At 36.9% G+C, this 24,434-nt stretch overlaps 1 protein-coding gene across 3 annotated transcripts in view; it reads right to left on the bottom strand.

Moving 5' to 3' along the window:
• Positions 1-24,434, bottom strand: part of LOC120540725 (seizure 6-like protein) — a 42,196-nt gene that overhangs the window by 15,929 nt on the left and 1,833 nt on the right. The gene's annotated exons all lie outside the window — the stretch shown is intronic.

The following is a 24,434-nucleotide window of genomic DNA, read 5'->3' as shown; positions in this document are numbered from 1 at the left end:
GTGAAATTACTTTACATTTAAATAAACATAAGTTGTGTATTAAATATTTGTTATTTTTTACAAAAATACCAGTCTGTCCAAGCTCACTTTTGCCAGTGAGGAGAACCAAAAAAAAAAAAGCACACAGCCAAACATCATCTATATATCGACGTTTGTAGCGACCACATGTCTGTAAGCACCTAAATAAGGATAGTACACAGACTTGCTAATTATATACACGTTGAGATAATTGGCGGGGCGTTCAATCACCCGCCCAGAAGGTGGACCTTACTGACGATATTCTTGGAAAACGTCCAATCGATGTTTGAAATAAATACTGACTTCGCGAATTACCAATAACAAAGCAGGAAAAGCGCGGGCTCACGAACCACTCGGGTACTTTCACTTGGTGCCAATTGAATGTGAGTAATGAATCAGAATAGCGTCCCTGTAAGTAATACGACAGTAAACAACTTTTCGTTTGTTCGGGTAACTGGCCTCGGTAACAATGTTTCCTGGTTTAACGGTGTTTAGTACTATCGGAATCTCATATTCACCTCTTCATAGTATCAACCCCACAAGTCCCTCTGTTTAATTTTCCTCCTTTGATGCACATACACAGCAATGCTGGAAGGAATACTTCAATAAAACGCCACGACGATTAAAAACAAAAACTTAAAAAGTAATTATCAAAATCTACCGATCTACACGTGGGAAAGGTGCCTTAGAAGACTGAAGGTATGTATGTGTATTTTAATAATTTTGAGTTGTTTTACGTTGATAGTGCAATGCCTTTTTCACGTTTCTCTAATTGGGATTTTCATTGTAATCGGACTTTTTTATTTGCCTTTGATTAAATATCGTATGTGATTAGCTGATTTGTGTTTGTTGTGTGGCAATACAACTGGAAAGTTTTAGAAGTGGATGCTTTTAGGGAAATTTGTCAAGCAAAGTTCTGTGATTAATGTTAACAATGTGCGGTTTGTAATGTTAAAGTAAAATACAGTTCACAATGTTATTTATATAGTTTCTACACTAAGAAGTATTGCTGTAAAATTATGAGCTAATAATATATATTGCTGTGCATAGTAAAGTTTACTAGATCTTTCCGGGAATCATGGCCATGTTGAGGTGAAGAAGCGTGTGTGCACTAAGATCATTAGAACAATGTTGTGAGAAGCCTTGTGCGTCATAGAAGACTAGTAAAGGGGAACAACCAGAAAAAAAACATCCATAATTATGTGCAATACTTCGGAATCTGAATTGTGATAGTTGGGTGAAATGCACTTTACATGACCTTAACAATGGAAACCTCACTCTTGTAGCCTGGACAGCTTCTCTCTGGGAAAGTAGACAGAAATTTTGTAAAAGTTTAAAAGCTACTGTTTGCGTTGGGGACCAAAACTATTGTTTGTGTCTGCGTGTTATGCATCATTAATTTTTAGCATTATATTGTTTTTCGTGATGCCATTTTTTCTCTTGTAAGTGCCACCATTTTGTTCTGTCTTGTTGGTGGCAAAGGCACTGTTGTCAGTCGTGACCAGGAAGTCACGTGTTTTAACATTATTGTGCACTTGTTTTATAAATTGGCTTTGCAGTAGTTCAAGTGTCTCTAGCATTTTAAACTGTGTGAAAAAACTTTGTTTTGGCTTCATTTTTAAAAAAAAGAATGCTTAGGGTGTCATGATTTGGACTTTTTTATCTAAAGAGTTTTGGTTTACATATTGGCCATAATCAAAAGTCATTTGAATCAAAATAACAAAAGACCTTTGCTTTCTTTAACAAATGAAAGATTTGTTGACTTTAACCCTCCGATCCTTTACTTACTGCCTTTTTAGTTACTTATACAGGTATGTAAAGAACAATGTCATTAATTTGTTTTTCTTTTGTGTTCTATATTTGTTTTTGTCATTATCTCTAATTTTCTTTTAATATTTGTGTTATAAGGATTTAATCATATTGTCTTTTTATGTATTTATTTACTTTTGTGTGCTTCTGTTTTGGAGTTTTTTTAATCATTATGATGCTACATGGTTGCTAGGCACATCTAATGTAATATCTGACATCATTCTGTCATCATATGCACATGCTGCAAATCTCAAAGGGATCCAATGTAACTCAAAAAGGAAAAACTTGTGCTTAAGCAAGCTGGAAAACTAACTTGGGGATATAATTTTGATTTTGATTTTTGGTTTGTCATGACTTGCAGTTTGGTTTTGCCCTGAGTAAAATTTTACTGAATGAATTAATGACTTCCTGGAAAAATTACATTAGTTAACAGTGATAACTGTTCTTTTTCGATGCTTAACAGGACATTTGCTAACATCTTATTGATACTCTACACTACCATGTAGAATCCACTGTGCTTAGCATAGATGAAGAAACATTTACCTTAACTATGGATATTGTAATGGCATTTGGACTATTTCTGTCTTGTCTCCTCTTCTTTGTGTGAGTTTTAATGGGGCAATAAGATTTTTGTCAGTTTGGAAACCAGAGGGCTGTATATCAGCTCTCTTTGGTGATGCTGTTCTCTTGAATCTTGTTGTGATCACTGCATATAATGGACCTGTTAACAACTGAGTGTAAGGCTGTCCAGATAAGAGTTAGTGGTATGACTATATGTCAAAAGGGGATGGTCCTCTTTCTAAAAACAGGGATTTGGTCTCTCTGGGTGATGGAGCACGTGTTTAAATACTTTTTAGTGAGCATCTTCACAAGGTAGGGTGGAGGGTATTATGAGGTTGACCAATGAATTAGTGGTGATTGTTTCTCTGGTTGGTGAAAGTGAACAAAGAACTAAGGGTTTAGATTAAGAGTTACTAAAATCTACAGTTATTGTGGTTTTCCACAACTGACACTGCAGAGACAAGGAAAGTACTCATCCTTAGAGAATAATAATGAAATGAGGCTGAAGGCCCCTTAAGTATGAAGGAATATGGAGGTAATATTGCTAATTTGCTTGCTGCCACTAAGTCACTGTTGTGGTCTATGGCCGGCTTGTCATCCCGGCCAATACCCCCAGGCCGCCAGATGGAGCTCTCCCTGCAGCATGGAGGTGCCCTGGATACCAGCAGGGAATCATGGATTATGGTGTTTTCCCCTACAAACCTACTGGATACCCCAGGGGCCAACAGAGGACGCTGCAGAGAGGCCCAGAGAGTCACATGTGCCCTATAACTCGGAAGTGCATCATAGGCAAAGCGACAGCGGAAGTGAAGAAGAAGACTTTTTATCTGACTTGGAAGTGATAAGGAATCATATGGACTGGGGATTGGGAGAACTATGGGAACTCCCAGACGGCGAGCTGAGTTGGGTGGAAGGGTGGCAATGCATCTGGGAGTTGAGGATTGTTTATCGAGAATTATAGTAGTGTATTGGTGTAATTATATGAGTATTGTGGAGAGAAGGATGCACATTATTTTCCAAATAAAATAAGTTATTGGACTTTTACCATGTGTCTGGCATCTTGAACAAGGGTTTAAGGTAGCGATAGTGCCCCCATCTGTCACACTGTGTAATTTCATCTTCTTGAATTCTCATTTTAAAAAATTGGAAAAAACTGGACTATGTCTATGAAGTATTTGGGGTGGATTTCACTATGAAAGGGTGTTATGCAGAATTCTGCTTATTTTATCACTACCAGTGTGATGTAGCAGCTAAGGCCTTAGACTATAAACCACAAGGATACTTGTTTGATCCCTGTAGCTGACTTTCTGTGTGAAACTGAAATTCATTTTAAAAGACAAGGCTGCAGTTATTGTGATTTGTCAGCTGCTTTTTGGTACATTTATTACATTGATATACATGAATGGACAGTATTTATTTAGAAGTCAACTTTGCGTTATTTCCTGTCACCTGTTCAGTCTGTCCCTAAGGCTCAGACTCTGAGGCAGGTGCCTCTTCACCTAACAACTACAGACCAATGGTACTTACATCTCACATCGTGAAGACCTTTGAGAGTCTGATCCTTGATTATTCGAGTCCTCTTGTGGTAGATCATCCAAATCCATGTCAGTCTGCCTATTGGACAGTGACTGGAGTGGAACATGCAATCTATCTGGGTACAAACATTTATTTATATGTTGTCTAAATACAGTGTGCACCTGCTGGTTAAAATCAGCTATGGGTTATCTATCTTTTTATACAGTGTCTTTCATACCTAGCAACCTGTCTATTGATCGATTCATTGAACTTCTATAAAAAGCCAAGTGTCCCCTGGAGACAAATAAAGTTATATCTATTTACTGACCTTTTGTTTGCTTGTTGAATGAAAGAGGGAAAGATACAGTATCTTGAACCCTGATGTTTATATTTACGAGGAGCTTCTTAGAAAAACAGTTGGCCAGTTTAAGAAACACTTTGTCATTATCATCTGAATATTGCATAATTTTGCCTACCAAATTCGAATCTGTTTATGAATATTTACTTCATCTAATCACATGCTGTTTCATTGCTTTATCTGAGCTGCATAGGGTAGTAGCTGCAGGGAACTTTTTCATAGAAACAAATACATTTTTACTACAATATAGTCCTACACTGCACTGTAATCTTGTCTTTATTTTTGTCAGTCTGTATTTTTCAAGTTTCATTTTTGTCAAAGAAAAGAGGAAAACACTTGTCTTCAAGGGGAAATATTTTAGACATTTGAAAAAGCAATCATGGGAAGTTTGAAAAGAATCAAATTGGGTTTTATCATTCATGAACAGTTTTAATTTTAATATTTAGTTATCTGCAAAAGCCAAGTTATACAGGATACAGAGTTTCTATAGTTTCTAAATTGGAGGCCAATTTTTCCTTTCATTAATCATCTTAAATCCACCTGTACTTGTTGACCCTTTTCTGCACTCCTAGCACAAAAAATTTAAGAACTTGTTTTCTGAACAAATCATGCTCTAGCCTTGTAAGTAGTTGGTGGGACAAGTCAGTCAGTCAGTCATCATCATCCAACCAGCTATATCGTAACACAGGGTAATTGGGGGTCTGCTGGAGCCAATCCCAGCTAACACAGGGCGCAAGGCAAGAACAAATCCCTGGTCAGGGCGCCAGCCCACCGCAGGGCACACACACACCTGCATGTCTTTGGACTGTGGGAGGAAACCTGGGCACCAGGACGAAACCCACGCAGACATTGGGAGAACATGTAAACTCCACGCACGGAGGACCCAGGAAGCGAACCCAGGTCTCCTTACTGTGAGGCAGCAGTGCTACCACTGCGCCAACGTGCCGCCAGTGGGACAAGTAAAGTGTTCACCTATGAATGTATTCACTTAAATTCACCTTAATTCACAAGAATTTAATTAATTCACAAGAAGTCTTAATGTTGGCACAAACTTAAAGCACCAGGAGTTTCTGACATTTGAATTTTGAGTTAGTTTGACTCATCTGTTTAATATTCTTTTGTAAGCTTTTTAAGCAGCTAATGATGCAAATATAAATTTTACAATAGCAAATGTTACAAACTTAACAGGGTGATTCCTCGATAAACAGTCTTCAAAAGCAATTGTTAGAAAAACAGCTTTAAATAGTTTAATTGAAAATATCCTAAAATCTCTGAATTCACTTATTCAATAGTATAGATAAAAATATATTTGAATTTTTGTTTTTAGTATTGGTTTTAAGCAGTATTTTTTAATTATTATTATTTATTTTTCACTAAAAATCGGGTAATCTTTGGTAATCATTCTTTATAAACACTATGCTGAAATACTTTCAAGATTACACCCAACCCCCACATGGTGTTATGCTGGGGGACTACTGTTCATCAAACATTAAAATTATGCATTGTATTTTAATATTTATAAATGTTAGTACTTCTTGAATTAAATTGATAGTCGGGTGATTGCTTGACAGATCTATCACTATTAAGGTTATTGCTGTTAGTATTTATATATTTAAAGGTACAGTATTGTTCCCAGGATAGTACTGGCACTTTTAATAAAAAAAAGAGTTGAATAAAACTACTGTTTTAGCTGTGGTACCAAATAGTTACAGTGTATTGAGAAATTTCACTAGTATTTGTCTAAAATAGAAAAAGTTTGATATTGTGACATCCCTAATGGCTAATAACTAGCAATGTGAAAGCAAACAGTGGGATCAACAGCAAACTGATTTGGGACAGTGGTGTTTGAACATATTAGTAATTAAAGCATGTATAATAAAGTGCTGCTTAAATAATGAAGAATATTACTATTAATTAGGAGGTAGTTTTGTGGCATAGCAGTTAGTGCTGTTGCCTCATGTATCTAATGTATTCAACATTCTGGATTCAAGTCTTGCGTCTGGTTACTGTCTGTGTGGATTTTCACATTCTCCTTGTTTTTGAGGAGTGTAAATTGTTAGACCACACAGCATTGTCATTTCAGCAAGGCATAAAAGGCAGCTGTTCCACATCTTTAGCATATCAGGTAACAGACCTCTGCTTAGAATACAAATGTACATGTGATGTTATTTATGTAACTTTACCATTAAATATAATCTACCTTTTCATGAAAGTACAAATATATAATACCAATTTGCAAAGCTTTTGAACAGACCTTCCTGATCTGAACAATTTAACTTAACTGATAGGGCTGCAACTTGGGCCAAGAACCTGTGAGAGAGAAGTGAGGTAATTTGCACTTCTCAGCACAGGTGTAGTGTACAAATAATGTAGTAACGGCTTTTAGATATTTTACATTATAAAGGTATTCGTGAATCACCAACTGCTTTGCCCGTCTTATTGGATGGAGCAGTAAGACAGTTTGCCTAGCAAATATTTTCAAGCTCTCCTCTCACATTTTTCAGAATGTGCACAACCTGTTATGTTGTGTGTGGGGTAGGACCCTCAACTTCTTCTGAGCTAACGGAAAAAATGACGAAGCCATGAAATTAGGATTGCCTTAGATTTTTGCTACGGGCTTTGATCAGATGCTGATCATAATGACTCTTGGAAGTGAAATCCATTCCCAGTAACCTGCTCATGTTTCCTTTGGTGTTGTAGCTTTTCTCTATTTCAGCTGGGGGTTGGTGAGGTATGAAGGGATTCATTTAGGCTTTTGGTCTTGTCTCTCACTTTGGAAACGGTAATTCCCAAATAAATCACTTCCCAAGTCTGTCTTGAGTTTTTCACCCACAGTGCAAAGATGTGTGTGTTAGGTTAATTCATAATTCTATGCCCTCCATGTTGATGCCTAATTGGTTCCACCCTTAGATCTCATGCTGCTCTGATAGGTTCTGACAAACTAGACCCTGTCAAAGTATCTCGTATTAGATTTTTGTCCTCCAGATTACATGCCATTAGTATAGCAAACATACCGGCTGGAAATTATTTTTGTTTCTGTTATTAGAAAGCTTGTAGAATCTTGAATAAATTGGTGTTTTAATATTTGAAAAATTATAAAGGAAGCATCACACCTTGTATGAACCACCAAGGTCAAGCCAAAAACCAAATCAAATGGTGGTGTCTTTCTTATGAACTTCACCTCTAACATCTTTTATTCACCATTCGTTGAGTTTTATGTAGTAGTGCAGTCATTAAGACTATAGTAACCCATTATACCATGTATATTTTAAAAATTTTTTAATTATGAATTTAAAACAGACAAGCACATCACAAACAAGGCAAGACATGAAAAAAATGTACAGCAATGTAAGAGCTGGGCAGGTAAAAAGGTAGATGTCTTGTGAATTAGACACAGCATGCTTATTGTTAAACTTGATTACAAAAATCATAAAAGCCTCATTGCTTAGCTATGAAAAATGGTGCTTGCTGTCCAAAAGAGAATAACTGAACATCCATCCGTAGAAGGAGGATAGTTATTCTCATGTAGCTCACAGCATAAAATGAGCTTTTGGGGGGATTTGCAATCCAGATGTCTCGGGCCTATGCCTAGCCACTGGCAGTTGCCACAATGTAAATGTCTGGATTTGGGCAGATTGCGGTGTGATTCCATGATAAAACAAAAGCCATCTATGTTTACTCCATACCATTGCCTCCCTAGCATACTCCCTAGCTCTAATTTAGACAGAAATGGAAGAAAGTGAAAAGGTCCTAGGAAAATGAGTAGACCGGAGTCGGATGATTGATTACACCATAATGGTGCCTTGGAACAGAATTTGAACGCAAATTAGTGTAGCTATAAAGATACTGTTTAAACCACTGAATCTCTTCAGTCATTTCAGTTACAACCACATGTTTTTGTTATATATATATATATATATATATATATATATAAAATATAGCTTTTTTGTGAGTACTATATTGGAAGAGTCATACTGCATGTAGATGAAGTACTATCAATAAACTGATAGAGACAGAAAAAACAGTACTGAGCTCACTATAAAATAAATACTTATATAAAAGATTAGGGTGAATGGAATACATTAAACACATATCTTAAAGTTCTCATTTACAGTTATTTTTAACACTCTAGTAATTCCATTCATTGTTAAATTGAAGGCTTACTGGATTTGATGAGGTACAGAATAACATGGCGCAAGTCAATTTCAAAGTGACAAACTGCATACATATTTTGATGTATATTATTCATTGTATAAATTTTCTGTTTCAATTACTCTGACCAGGAAAATAGGTATAGAACACAGTAAATGTGAAGTTATTCTTCACCTGTCATATACCACATAATTCATCACTATACATAAAGTGCATCAACTTTCCTAACTTGCTTTTTACAACCAATACAAAGATTTACAACCTAATTCTGGGAACAGGGTCTACCCTCAGGGTAAGGACACTCGCACCTATACACAATTACACAATTGTTCTCTGAGAGAAAAAAAAAAAAACAGAAAGATATTATGAAAAGGGGACAATGTTCAAATTCAACAGAAATAGTGACTGGTCTAAGATATAAATCCAGTTCACAGACTCCACGATGCTAAAATTCTAACCATCATACACCTCTGCCCACAGATAAGTTTACTTTCATTAATACCATCACTATCTTTACTATATATATGCTATAATACATGTTTTTTTTTTTCTTATCCTTATTAGTCTTTCTGCCTTAAGTGTATGTCTTTTGTGTTTTTGTCACTATAACAATACCAATTCCCTCCTGATTTACTGTAAATTTCCAAAATATTACAGCTGTAATGATACTTCTTCCTTTTTTGTGTGTAGTGATGTCTGATTCCTCACACTGGTAAAATGTACTCTGCTGTCACAATATTGTATACGTTTTGTTAATAATGACAGATACTATGCATTCTGCCCATATATCTTCGTTAGTTATTAGTTAGTCGGTCTCTGAACTTTTAAGAACCTCACTGTGGCACCACAGGCCTTAGTATGGTTCCCGGAAGTTTTGCTTTGGTCCCACCTCCTTTGAAGAGTTTCATGGACCTTTGCAGCTGTACCAGTTGAAACAGATTCCACATAGATCCAATAACAGAAAGTTTTAAATAATTACTTCTGACAGAACCTATTGCACTCTGGTGCAGCTACCAGGGTCTTGCTGTGTTCTGCTCAGCAGGTACGGTAATTACAGAAAACATCTGCTTTATGCTGAATAATTTACTTTAACGAGCCAGCTCTTGTTCTGCATGTAAACTCCAGGGGCACCTGGGGTCCAGCATAAGCTGCGTACTTTTTCTCGTCTACATCCCATTTGTTAGTGATATTGTAACAAAAATTGTACAAAGCTGTTATTTTGTATATTTTTGGCTCTGCTGTTTTTCTCCCTGGTCATTATAAGAAAGTTGGTCAATATTGTAAAGGACTCCAAAGTGCCTTTTTTGAATCTCCATCTGTATGTCTAAGATGGCAGTTCTGTGGGGTTTTTTTTGGTTCATATGGGGCTGAGCATACAGGTACCGTCTGTGAAGAACCAGGCAGCTGCTATAAAGTCTGCTGTTAATGTAGCTAGTGTGCAGTTTTGCTGACAGCAATGCCAGATGGCCATATTCCATCATTTAATCCAACTTGAGGCACATCCCCACAGGAGTATTCACCAGGTTTATTTTTTGTTGTTAAATTTATTTTACCTTTGCAAGCATTTACTGACGATATAGTAGACCATGTAACTGAGTGAGTGGTACAGCAGAGGCTGAGACCATGGGGGGAGTGTGAGGGACTTCTGCTATGCAATTTACATAAATTGCCAGCACTTTCCATTACTGTGGGCCAGCATCTATGATGGAAAGAAAAACTAAATGTGGCTGAGGGAATAGAAATGTATAGGTATGCAGTATATGAGAGCTTGAATGCTGCATGTGTAGCGCATCACTTGATAAAGCATGTGGTGCTGGTTTTAATAGATAGATAGATAGATAGATAGCTGCTCCTGCATGATAGCCTCATTGTGTGTGTGTGTGTTTATACAGCTGGACTCTTGGAGAATAGTGGACTCTTTCATTTACTGTAGACCCGGTATTGACTAGATAGTTGGAAATACTTTACAGTAATTGCAACACCCACATTTAAATAAACTTAACCAATCTTTATTGAACAGTGTTGTCCTTGTTTATGTCAAAGTTGCAATTGTTAGAGTTTCATTACAAATATCAGATTTAGATCCAAATGTCCCCAAGAATTATTGACCAATGTCAAATTTATCATAGTTTTATACGTTTTTTTAAAGAGATATAAATCACAACCTTGATGAGAAATTTTATTCTGGCTTTCGTGGTGATCATGGCATTAAAACAGTCGTAGCTCATATTGTAAATAAGTCTAATCTCCTCTGAGCACAGATTGTTATCAATATTGGACACAGTGTTGTAAATAACAGCAATACGAAGATAAAAAGAAAAATCACCAAACACTACCTAGTTTTTGAACATCTCTTCAGTGACTCAACCCATATGAACATATCTAAAGACCCAAGAACTCTGCAGTAGCCAAACAAACTTGTCCATATTCGTGTTGTATAAAAACTTTCCTCTAATGGTAAGTAGCAGCAGCATCTCTGGATGATTATATGTACGAAGTTAAAGGCCAAGATAAGTGCCAATTTCTCTAATATTTGGGTGTTTTGTCCTTTTTGGTATCAAGATTGAGGTGTGCATGCATAATATGACCATTAAATTTGACATTTTTATTGTATTGTCAATATACAGTTCTTAGTTGCTCTATTTCATACTTCTCAAACTGTTTCTAATATTTTCAGAAGTATTCTGGCAGTACTCCTTCATTTCTGTCAAGTTAGAAAAGATGTTGCTCGGGGTTTGCTTCAGAAACTTTATATGTTGCCATAGAAATAGTGCAGAATTAAGTCAGCTTATTAATTCAAGCATCTTTATAAACTTGTTCATTCATTTGTATCAAGCAGAATTGACTACCGGGCTGCATGGCACCACAGTAATTAGGGCTATCGCTTCAGGAATTTGACATCCTGGGTTCAAATCCCATGCCTTGACCTTGTTTATGTGGAATTTTTATGTTCTTGTTATGTCTGCATGGATTTTACTCTGGGTCTCTCTTTTTTTTTTTTTCTTTTTTCCCCCGACAATCCCAAAAACCGTGCCGATTAGGTTAATCGTCAGTTCTAAATTGATCTGTATGTGTGTGTCTGTGTGTGAGAGAAAGTGTGATTAGGCCCAATTATGAACTGGTACTCCAACCAGTGTTGTCTTCTTCCTTACATCTAGAATAAGATCTAGACCACCTGTGACCCTGAATTAGATTAAATGGGTTTGAAGAGGAAAAGGATGATGATGATGAATTGCTGCAATGCTTTTTTCAAGTCTTTGGCTTAGTGATCTGGGCTTGAATGAAAACCCAAAAACAAGGATATTTACTATGCAGCTCAAGGTCTTAAAACCACTAAATTGGCACACAACTGAGCTGATTTTTAAAATCCGCCTTCTGACATGTAAATTACTTGTTCTCCACGCTTCAACATATTGTATGTATTATTGCCACAAGTTCCTAAGGATTTTGTATGTGGTAGAACGGTTAGCTATAGTACCCCACACATTCTGAAATAAACACCATACCAATTTAGAGAGGTCCACTCAGACTCAAAATTTTAATTCAAGACTAATTTAGAGAGGTCCACTCAGACTCACAATAACATACATACATTTGTATTGGAGCTTGTGGATAAGGTTGTTCATATTAATAATAGTAACATCAAGTTAAAACAACTGCTATGATATATTTTATGTGTCTGTTCTCCAAGTACTGTGATGGGAGCAACTGTTGCTGTCATTTTATTTTTTGATTTCCCTGATCTTGGAATTGGACTTTGGAGTCGATGTGCTCTCTAAATTGACTGACCCAGTGTCAGTCCATTGTTGCATTCTAAAACCTGAAACATTGCATTTGCTACGGCAGGACTAGAAGCTAGCTGACCTAAGAGAGTTGGTATCTGGAACTAGCATTTGTTTTTTATTTTCAGCTTTCTTATCATTTGGATGCTTCATGGATCTAATTACTATAAAAAAAAGTGATACAATGTTATGTATTTGTGGGTATATATGAATAAACTACAAACAGTATGACCTAGAAATCCCTGAAAACATTGATTTGCCTGATCTTATAAGTACAGTTCCATTTATTGCCTCACATCTACTTTAAAATGACATCCCCTGACTCATAGTTCAATATGAGAAAATGGGTGACCAGGGACATTAATCTGACTGCTTCTTTAGACAAATGCACTATACCTGTCCTCCCTATCACTATGTCAATTGTGTCACCCACTGGGAGTTTGTTAAACCCTTAACCAACCTTCTCCAATGTGCCTATAGAAGCAGAGAGACTAAATATGTAATCTTGTTAAGTAAGACCCATAGCTGTGTTTTGTTTTCATTATAATGTATATTTTCTTTGTGTACACAGCCCTTTCACCTTTTACTGCTCAAAGCAATTTTTTTACTACAAATGCCCTGCTGACCTTAAACTTTTTGTCTTCCATGTGAATTTTAATGAAAATACTGTATGCATCTAAAGAAAAAGCTAGAGAAACAACTCTGCCCCCATTGGTCTGTCTGTTTCCAACCGCACAATTTACCCATTAGGTGGTCCAATCTGATGCTGCAAAACATCATTGTATTATTATAAGCTGTAATACAAATGAACTGTTAAATGTGTATACTTCACATAAACACCTTATTTTTCTTTTATATTTCAAATCTTTCTACTTAAATTAGAAAAATGAGAGGGACAAACTGTCCCTTTTTAATACCTTGCTCATTAATATTTCCTTCTTTTTCCTCTGTAGACATTGTGAGGGGTTCTCGATAATGTGCTCATCTAATGTCAGGCAAGAATTCATGTCCGCTCAGTAGAAGTCCTACACTATCATTTAGCAACAAAATTGCAGATTAAAAGAAAATCCTGGGACTATATTAGCACTTTTATTTGTGTGATTCACTTTGCAGTCATTATCTCAAGTTCTTTTTGCCCTTTTGCACAATACATGCAGAAGTAAAATTTGAAACTGCCTGTAAAGATTAAAAATAAAGAAGAACACTAAATTGTGTAGATGGCATTTCAAACCCAATGATTACATTCTGCTAAGTACAGGAGGTCTTTGTAAAACTCACTTTACTGCTTGAGAACTGAATAAAATGTTTGTGATATTGATATTGGGTCTGCCCTCTGTGGTTTGCAGTACAACCTACCATTTGTCTTTACGATGAGTCATTATTGAATGGTATCCTGTGGCTTTCAACCAGATGTTGTTCTATAACTTGCATCACTGTGATAGCCAGGATTATTCTTAACTCTTTACCATATTACTTGTGCCAACATACTTTAGCAGCCAGTGAGGATGCAGACAGGTTACTGTGACACTAAGGGCCTTTACCTATTGTCAAGAATGTGACAAATTGGCAGAGCAAGCAAGCCCATGGGTAAAGTTTATAGGTGTTTTACAGTTCTTTGTTTTTTTTTTAAAAAAAAAAAAACAGTCCAGAATTCACTGACTTTGAAGAAGAGTGCTGACCCCAACCAGGCTTTTCCTACTAGAACACCTGCATATATAAGAATTTCCGCAACATTTAAGAATTGCCTTTTACTAGATGGGAACAGTTATCATTCACTCTAAGACACTGTGCAAATGTTATTGCTCTGCAGTGTTCTTATAATTCCCTAAATTCTTTAACTCAGGAGTCCCAATATATTGATTTTTTCCATCCGTAACAGCAACATTCCTTTAGTTCATCTTGGGATTTAACCACTAGCTTAGCATGCAACTACATGTTGCACAATCCAGCCTCTGAGGTCCAGGATCATGGACTGTATAACTGACAGTTTCTGAGGCTCCAGAACTGTGTGTAAGAAGTGATGGTCAGCAACTCAGGAGCACCATAGGAAATATCCTTTTCCCTTCCTCTTTAACCTATACACTATTTTTTTTTTTTTAACCATGTATGTCATCCAGTAATGAACAGGAGGATTTCATTAACAAAACATTCTTTAGTTTATACCAATTGCATTTTGCAATTTTTATTTTTATTGTTTACATTTTTTATTATATCCTTGGTCATGTTATTGGGGTGCCATTTTGTGGTGTGTGTGCGCGAGTAAGGGTTGTCTTCTTCTTCCAGGGGTGCCACCATTCAATGTACTTGATGCTGTGAGATTATGCTAGGCATGTAGAGCATTTGTCATCGTGGCAGGCATGATATACAAAATGTCCATACACATTAAACATTGTTTATGACCAATTTAAGACCAACTCTGACCAATTAAATGGAAAACCCTACAAGATGTGTTCACAATAAATACATTTGGGAAAAGCCTTCTAGTTTCAGTTTTCTTTTGTTTCAGCTATATCTTTTGATTTTGCACACTAACTTTGATTTCACAACTTAGTGCTCAGAGCATTTGTTACATTCTCTACTGCTCATTATAAAATCTATTTGATACCATTCTTGTAACATCCTTACATTGGACATAACAGTGGAGGAGTATGGAAAGTTGGTGGCAGACATTGTCATATGGAGCTGGGAGGACCACCTGGAACTGATTATTACCAAGAGAAAGAAGTTGGACGTTTGGCATGCCAGGGAGCCTTTGGGAATAATGGGACTAATGTTGAAAGGTGTAGTTGGTGTTGACTTGTACATTCCTGGGGATTTAATTGGATCAGTCATCTAGACAGGGTGGTCAAGACACACACCTGCTATGCAAAAGGAACCAGAGCAGTCTTTATAAGGAGGTTTGAGTGCTTTGCACAATAAACACTTGTGGAAAGTGTTGTGTTGAGGAGCAATTTAAAGTTTGATCTATTTTTCATCTGCAACATGGAAAAGACATTTCTGATGGGATTTAATCTTTTGTATTTTGATCTTACATTTTAAGGTATAATATAAAACCTTCAAAGTTCAGTAGGACAGCATTTATTGCCATTAATGTGCAACAAAATAGATTTGTTGACCTATGAACAGTGATAGAAAAATATTTCACAGCTATTCATTTTCAGTGTCTCAGTTTGCCAAATGCTTTATGTCTAGACACTGGCATGAAGCGGCTGATCAATCTGAAATAGATATCTGGAGCATGTGGAAGAGACAACTAAGCAGTTTTCTTTAAAAGCATGACTCACAAACCAGTAGCTGAGACCCATATTAACCAGAGCTAGTGTCTCAAAAGATGTAACCAATAAAACTTAATTGTGAGCCAGAATCTTCTGCAGGCAGTTTAATTTTCAGATGTGACCATAATAATATCATCTGCAATATACAATCCTGCCCCCACAAAAATCTATAGGACCAAGTAGTGAATGTGACCTAATTCAAGGAGCACACTGGCACTTGGAATACATGACCTTGAGGGAGAGACACAGCCGCTCCATCAGCCACATGCATGCAGATCAGTGACGACAGCTACGGAATAACAAATACTATTGAATTACTTGCAAAACAGAAGATTGAATAATAAATGGTGGCACGTCCATCTCATCAGTGCACTTGTAAAAGTCAGTGCTTCTTTTATTTGGACACTTGCTGTCCAATTGCTTGGACATATTTCACAAGGATTTTCATCTAAATCATGTTACTGACATTTTGGGGGCAATCTGCTGCCTGGGGCTGTTAACATGTTATTAAAATTATATAGAAAGGTGTGGGGGAGTGTGGGCTGAAGTGCTGAAAATAAAGAGACTGCAACAAATAAGGAGTACACATGCTTCCAGGCACAAAGAATATGAGGCTGAAAACTATGACCCCTAATATACCTTGAGCTGAAAAATCCAGCATGAACTTATGCTCAATAGTTAGAGTGTATGGCCCACACAGAGCTCATTGGCCATCTGCTGAGGTATAAAGCCAAGAAGTGGTTTGTCTGCTCTTTTTCTCTCATGGTTTTGTACTTGTAGTAGCTGTAAATGTAAGATGATTGTTTCCAGTCACTGTAGCTTACAACTTGATAATGTAACCTTTCACTACCATTAAAGATTAAATAAAAAAATACTTTTTCAAAGTCAACTTAGATATATCAATTGCTTATATAGTGAAATATACATTGTGAAAGTTGTCATGAAACACTTTGAACACAATGGTATAGGCAAAATCATTGTTGTGGATGTGCTGATGACAACACTCCGCCTGAAGAGGATCAGAGTATTCTGTCTCTTCATGTCACTCTAGGAATTAACACTGAACAATGTAACCCTCTGTGAACCACCAATTCAAAGGATGTGATGTGTAGCCCACAGGAGTCAAAAATATCATTTTCCTATGATGTAAAATAAATGACAAAACTTCTGTCTAAATGCAGTGCTATTTTGATGCAGTTTACCACAAACATGGAAAGAAGAAAATCAAGATAAAGCTGATGTAAAGTTATAGTTAATGCAAGACAAATGTTTAAAGGTTAAAGTGAAGTTGTACTAGCACAGAGTCCACTTACTTAGAATAGCTCAGATCACTCCGCTTTTGGGATCCGATTATATATTGCACATAAACTGTACTAACCTGGAGGATGAAACCTGAGCTATAATATATACGATCAACAACATATGATGAGTTGTAACCATGAGATGTCTTCGCACACTATTACATTGCTGGGAAAAGTTTCAGCAACCTTCTTTATTTAATCTAGCTTTTTGGGGAATTACTACTCAAAAATGGATTTGAAAGTGCTTTACTGTGTCACAGTTGCTTTTTAAATTGATTTCTCTGTTGCAACAGCCAGTTGTTCTGTGTTCTATTTACCAGGTCTTTTCAAAATTCCGTCTAACGGAGGCCAATACAAGAGTTTTATTTTCATTTGTAGTACAATTTGAATATAATTTTACTACTCATATTTAAATTGTCTGGGCAATACAGGGTCCTTATATGGCAGTTAATAAAATTGATTGGGATTTAATTGATTGATTTTTGATCTGAATGTTCGTAAGGCGGTGATGTTAGTAAACTGCATTTTATCAAGATTTGAATTAAAAGCCTAAAATTACTTTCCATAAAACCGGTACTAAAAGCGGTACTAAAAAGCTCAGAAATTCGATGAAATCCGGTGCCCGAAATGAACAAATTTGCAGTTTGTTTGGAGAAATGCAGGTTCCGTATAGAAAGAATAAAATACATGAGATACACTAGTAACGAACTAGCCAATAAAACACTACCGAAAAATTAAATTATGTTCACGTCTCTGTGGAGAAGATGGATGGCTCGTCACCTCAATTTCCTGCAGGTCGTATTTGACAGAAAAAAAGACTTTCTCATTTCCTTGGCAAATCGTAGGATAGAATTGATCTATTGTTACGCAGGCGGATATAATTTTTATTCATTTATAAATTCGGTTATGTATTTATTTACCTATGTTTGCTTATTTGTTTGTTTGTACGAGTAGCAAATTCAGTGAGGTACAAGCACTGTGCGCTTCCCCTGGGATTCTGGCGGCACGCAGCGCAGAGACATTGACACTCGCGCCCGCATTCATTAGCAGCATTAACGGGAACGTGTAAAGCATTTGAATGATAATTACTCATGCAAATCACTCCGAAACGACAAGATTAGAGGGCACATGAGAAAGATAGTTATCACCAAATGCATGCTTGTTTGTTCAGAGGATAGAGAAGGCGGCGCGATGCTGGGCACCCCGACAAATTAAAGGGTTATGCTGAAACAGGAGAGAGAGTGTCAGAGCAGCCTGAAGTAGTCCTGCAATTTATAATCCTTTTATATGTTACTATCACATTATATATACCACTAACTGACCAGATTGCAGACAGACGATGTGCTGCCGCAGCAGTGGAGAGACAGCAGCAGAGCAGTTGGCCAATCAGAATATCATCGTGGCCTTGTTGTGGTCCTGCAAAAATCCTCTTGACAACGGCACGACTACTGTTCTGTTCTGTTTTCCTTTATGATATATATCTAGTAGCGTACCAGGCAGGTTCAAGCCTTTTCTTTTATTTATAATTTCTATAATTATAGCAAACGTATTTCGTACGTTTTGAGACAACTTTTGAATTGTTTACTGAAAACATTTTAAAAATTTTAAAGTTGCAAACTGCAGTGCGCATAGAACATCGCTGCAAACTTGTAAAGCTTAGGCCCCTCCCCTTTTCTTCTATGCCTGAAGTACTTTGGGAGAGAGCGAATTAAATAGACGTAAAATGAGAAGGTTAGATACGTCGTATAAGAAATTCTGAAAGTAAAAATCCACTTCTCACAATGATTATAAGGACACAGCGATACTTTTACATGAAAACGTTTGAAGTCTTGCTAGTCTTACCTATTCTTGTGTTATTTATTATTTATTTCTTTTTCTTGTAACTGCCGAAAGATTATACCATACAGTCGATTAAACGCAGGGGGAAAGGAGCTTCTGCAATAGGTATTTAACTAGTATGGAGAATGTGTAGATTTCCACATTGCTTGGTACCAGGCGTACGTGTGGTTTTACGCCCTTTCTTGAAACTCAGGAACAAACTACTTAGTTTTTTTACATTGTGACATCCTTCATACAGACTGGTTTTAAATTTCGGTGCCCTCCGGAATTCATTGAATACAGTATACGCATTTTTCCTAAATATAAAAAAACTACTCGTGTTAGAAAAAAGGCTGCAATTTGAAACGTTGAGTTACACAATATTACTAAATCCTAACATAAATGGTAGTATTTGTTAAATACTTATTTTGAACGGCAGATAAGGTTAGGAAGTTGGTGCAATTTTAATCTTTTAAGTTTCACACAAACGTTTATCTGGAGCCCGGTGAAGACGGTTTCCCGCCTTGAGGAATAGGGTCAGACTTAGGCGAGTCTTAACTGGATAAAAGTGAGTTTTAAAATAAAATGAGATGATATCACATACACACTGTATACTGTATATATCAATAAGAAAAATGCAAAGTACAAAGACATATTAAAGAACTTTAAAAAAAATCTCGAAAGCGGATCAACTCAAGAAGATGGTTTAGAGAACGTAGTAGTGAATGCATTCGCTTTTAAGTTTATTAAAATGGATTATTTCATCTGTACCCTCCTTGAAACATGATTATTACAATAAGGGAAAGGAAAAAGCTTGGCCTATTTGCCGTGATATTTTACATGCGCTTATTATTCTTTCACTGGACACTACAGTGCACTAATTTACCTGGTATTTGCGATTTAATTCTAACCAGCCCACCTTTTAACTGCATCTGAGAAGTCAGGATGATCATATTTTATGTGGTGAAGGTTAAAAGGTTATTTGTATGATTAGCTAGACAAATAGTAATCATTTGTGTAACCCGGTGTATTGCTAACAAGCTCCCTTTTGGTATATTTATCTATTGATTGGTATTATGGATTGGTATTGATTAATTATCGTCGCTTTTGCACAGACACAAGCTTCGTCTTGCAGAATTTATGCTGACACGAAGAAAAAGCTATGTACCTTTGTGGTCCTGTAACAAGCGGTGTGCAGTATGCCAAAAAATAAATTGTCAACAGTGTTTTAACTCTCAGTACACACAAGCACACACACTCTACCTCGACCACAACCAGCACCACACCGTTTCAGCTGCTGGCAGAGCGCTGTCCCAAGAGAGGTGCTGTCAGAGCGCCTCTGCTTTGTTTTTTGCTTTTAAAGAGCTTGCTGCACAGCAAAGCCCTTTCAGGATAGTCGCTATTATTAGTTCAGTCGTTGCGGGGGGTTGTGTTATCTGGGTGCTGAATAAAAGCAGAGGATTGTTTTTTTATCTTGATGTATAACTCTTGCTTTTTTCGCCAAAAGCACTTTTCAAATGGTCGATTTTCTTAAAAACTCAATTTCTAATTTCATTGAAAGAAGCAAACTAGAACCCCATAAAATGCCATTTCCTTTTTGCAACAAAAACGGGCATTTCATCTGATACAAGCAAATTAATGAGACAGACATTTCCAAGGGATTTTCAAGAAAGTATGTGGGGCAGACTCCCAAGAAGGGAAACGGCACTTCCCAGGAGAAAGCCTCCCTTTGTCCCTTTCTTTTGAACACTTCATAAAAAAGAGCAGCACTGCACTGGGTCTCCAAAGAATAAAACCTTATGTTATCAAAGAGAGAGATGCATTTGAAAAAATATTAGATGCATAAGAAAAAAATACAATTTCTATTTCAATTATTTTTCTTTTCAGTTCTTTCCAATACAATTTTGATATGGATTAAAAAAATGTAAACTGCTTAAAGCAACAACCCATCTTCTTTTGAGACATCAAACCAACATGAGAATAAAGAGAGGGACATCTGCAGAGTTGTTTCAGTCTAGGCATTAATAGAAGCTGCTAATGGAAGCATAGACATCGACAAATAATGCAACCATTAATGGTACCCTCCTCTGGGCATCTTGGTAATCAGATGTATTAATAAGCTGCCATAGAAAAAGAACCTTGCCTCTGAATGAGTACTACAAATACTCTGCTTTTACTTGTATATCCTACGATTTTAGCCTTAGTTGTCTCACTCATGTCTCTATCAGATTTTCCTTGGCTGTTAAAATGAGTACTGCTAGCCTTCACAAACCTGCAAAGCATATACACGCTTGACTAAGTTGTCCGCATTTTAAGGGAGTAATCCATACTTGTGGTTGTGGCAAATGAAGTACAGAGTAGCAAAATATGCAAGAAGTGCTATATTCTTCTGCAGCACTGTCTACAGTGTAACTGAGCTATTTTTGTACCTTATCAGTGGCCTGATTTGAATGGCCAATTATGCACGTAAATACATTTCTCTGTCTGTGATGAATTTGTTGTCTAGAAAAAGGAAGCCAGCTATTTGTTGTATAGTACCAATAAGGAATACCATTCTAAGGCTTATTACATCCATTTTCTTAAACTGCCTATTCCATGATGGAGTGTTGAAACCTGTCCCAGCGACATATTGTGCAAGGCACACAGCAAAATCGGCAATGCTATTTACTATATTTCCTTAATACACCATTTTAAGGGTTACTTTAACACTGTAAGAGGTAATTTAACACTAGCAAGTTTACTGTATATGAACCAACACTGCATGGCATGTCTTTCTTATCCCAAGGCTTACTAACGCCTACATCCATCTATCTATATCTATCCACACATAGTTTGGGTAAATACAGAGACACCATTTGATATGAAAGTATTATGGATATGGGAAGAAACTGGACTGCCCAGAACACTAGACAGGCATAAGAAGAACACTCAATCATCAAAGAATGCAATAGCGCTAATCACTGTGACACTATATAGAGTGAAGTGCTTTGAGGTTTGTTTCCTGCCTTGCGCCCTGTGTTGGCTGGGTTTGGCTGCAGCAGACCCCCGTGACCCTGTAGTTAGGTTGTAGTGGGTTGGATAATGGATGGATGAAAAGTGCTATGTAAATGTAAAGAATTATTATTTGCTTCTATTTTTCTGAGTAAATCCTGGAGATTATATTACTGGGTTCAGGTTCATAATCCCTATCGTCTGGTTCACATTTTCTTGGGTTTGTTGTAAGTGTATTGTAAAGAACGAGAAAGTAGTGTCTGGAAGATGCCTCTTGACATTTCATAAAAATGGAGTATCATACCTGTAGTACACATTGAAGTAAAGCAGAAGACCCTGGTTGGCTTTAGTGTAAGAATGATTCTATTACTCCTTCACTGACCAATATGTTGTTTTTTTTTTGCTTTTGGAGCTCTACCATGTAAATTTGTTGGTAGCCAGTTGTGACTCAAAACAGCAGTCTTGAGGATTCTTATTCACTATGAGGGTACATTGCTTCTAGTGTTGGTAAAGGTACACATTTACTTTTATACCACATTACTTTTATAACACAATCTATGGTAAATTGCAAGTGCTGATGGCATTTATTTAAAATAAACCACCCTGCCCTTTGATATTTTGTTCACTGGGTTCACAGAATCAAAAAATGTAAAAAAAAAAAAAAACTATTTGTGTAAATCTATACATATAAGCCTTGTAAACAGATGACTTTAGAACATTCAGCCAGAACACATGGATGGATGAAGATATATATTTATTATGCCCTAGGCCAAGCTTATTAGTATGCCAACCAACTGTTCGGTAGCTAACTCGTGTGACTGAGTTCCCTCCATCCTTATGATCTGTGCCCTAGGTGAATGCCTTATTTGCCCTAATGGAGGCTCTCGCCCTGATTCCACTCCTTTTGGGCCCTTGTGCAAGGTCTTTAACCTGCAATTGCGTCGTCCTGGGTATGCCATTAACCTGCTTCCAGCCCAACTTGCAGGGTAAACTATAGACTGTTTAATACAATAGTTTTCCCAAAACTGAAACATCCATTTTTATTTTAATTCCAGAGTCCTAGAAGGCTGGAGCCTATACTTGGTAGCAACAGATGCAATGCAGGAACCAGTCCTACACAGGATTCCCATTTGGTATGGACACTTGGCCTGGGCCAGTTTGGAGCCCTGGATCAGCCTTAATTACATATTTTGAATGTGAGTAGAAAACAGAATATGCAGAGAAAACACTTATGGACACAGAATGAGCAAACTCCACAAATGCTTTCATAGACAAGGCCCCTAGAGCTTTAAGGGTGAATTGCAAGCTATCACCCTGCCATTCTGCCTTAATCCAAGAGAAAAACTGTCAAGCAACAAATCTGATTTGTCACTCTGTAGTACCTCACCTCTTTAAAATCTACTTCATCTTTACTGATTTGTTTTATTTTTATCTCCTTGCTTTGCTTTACATATTGGGTGTTCACAATACATAAGCACTTAGTAGAGCTTTGTGATCTTGCGTCTTTAGAACAGTGATTGATTTGATGATTAACAAAGAATAATGAACTGTCATACAAATGCAAATGATTCATACTACATTTTGCAGAGATATTGTTCTGTTCACAAGGCCATTGAACGATCCTTATAGTATTAACAGCAATAATAGTCATAAATCTGTTTCCAAACAGTTTTTAATTGGAAATCATTATATTAAACTCCAGCAGTAGGGAACCAGCATTTCAACTGACATCCTTTTTGTATGTCCTTGGTATGAATACCTGCACACGCTAAACAGTAATCGATGGCACACTGCTGGTGGCCTTTATCTGCAGTCTCTAAGACATATCACAGGTTCCAGCATTTTGTTGGGGGAAGGGATCTGTTCGCTTTGAGTACACATATGCTATATTCCGATAGTACTGCATGTCTCCGTATAATGGGGCATAGCTCCGTCACTAAGATGGGTGAATGAGAGGCTTTAGTCAATTTTAAAATCATAATTGGGGGACTAAGATGGCCCAGTACTGTTGACAGAATTTGCTTTTATTTGTAAACACTGATTCTTGTGCATGATTCATATTTCAGGTGTTAAATTTATTTTTTATTTGCTTTGTAATACTGGAGCTGAAATGACATTACAGGTTTAATCACTTCCTAAATCAGACCAGCATGTATTATGTTTTGTTGTTAGTCTATATGTATCAGTCATCATTCATTTAACAACCTTTGTTGTGTTGATATTTTTTTCCATGATAGTAAAGGCTAAACTCAGCTAATGCCTGGTAAAATTTGTGTGCTGTAGTGATCTTAATACATTGCAATTGTAGAAGTCCTCATTTTGCATTTGATGCCTCTCTGGGTTAAAACCCCATTGGGTGTTAAAGGAAGTGAGTGTAGAGACAAAGCCCAGAAGATGGGTGTAGGATGGCACATCTTGAAAAAGAAGGCCAACACTGATTACTGGCATTGCTCTAGTGTCCTAGCTGTGTGGGACTTTATCGGTATCAGCCACCTGCAAAGCATGGTGCCTATTATAAGTCACTGGGGATCTCTCATCCACCCACAAGAGTAAAAAGTGAAATCCTTAAAGATCCAGGCACCTCCTCAATGTGTAAAGTATTTGTCTCAGAGGGACCTGTGAATGAGAAGTTATAAAAAATGACACATCATTATGTCATAGGAAATTAAGATGACACCTCCAAGTGACATGTGCAGTCAATTAGCCGAGTCCACAGTCATAACCCAATGTGCAGGAAATTCAAAGTCCATCAGTCAGTAAGTTGTATTGGTGTGTTTCTGTAAGTCCTTCTGCCAACCTGAAAGAGGGTCTTCTCATACCTGCCATTTACTGTATATCTATCTGTGTCCAAGAA

The sequence above is a fragment of the Polypterus senegalus genome, chromosome 12, assembly GCF_016835505.1.
Source record: "Polypterus senegalus isolate Bchr_013 chromosome 12, ASM1683550v1, whole genome shotgun sequence".
Classification (NCBI taxonomy): domain Eukaryota; kingdom Metazoa; phylum Chordata; class Cladistia; order Polypteriformes; family Polypteridae; genus Polypterus; species Polypterus senegalus.
The sequence above is the reverse complement of the archived record's forward strand: the minus strand, read 5'-3'. Positions and strand labels throughout refer to the sequence as shown.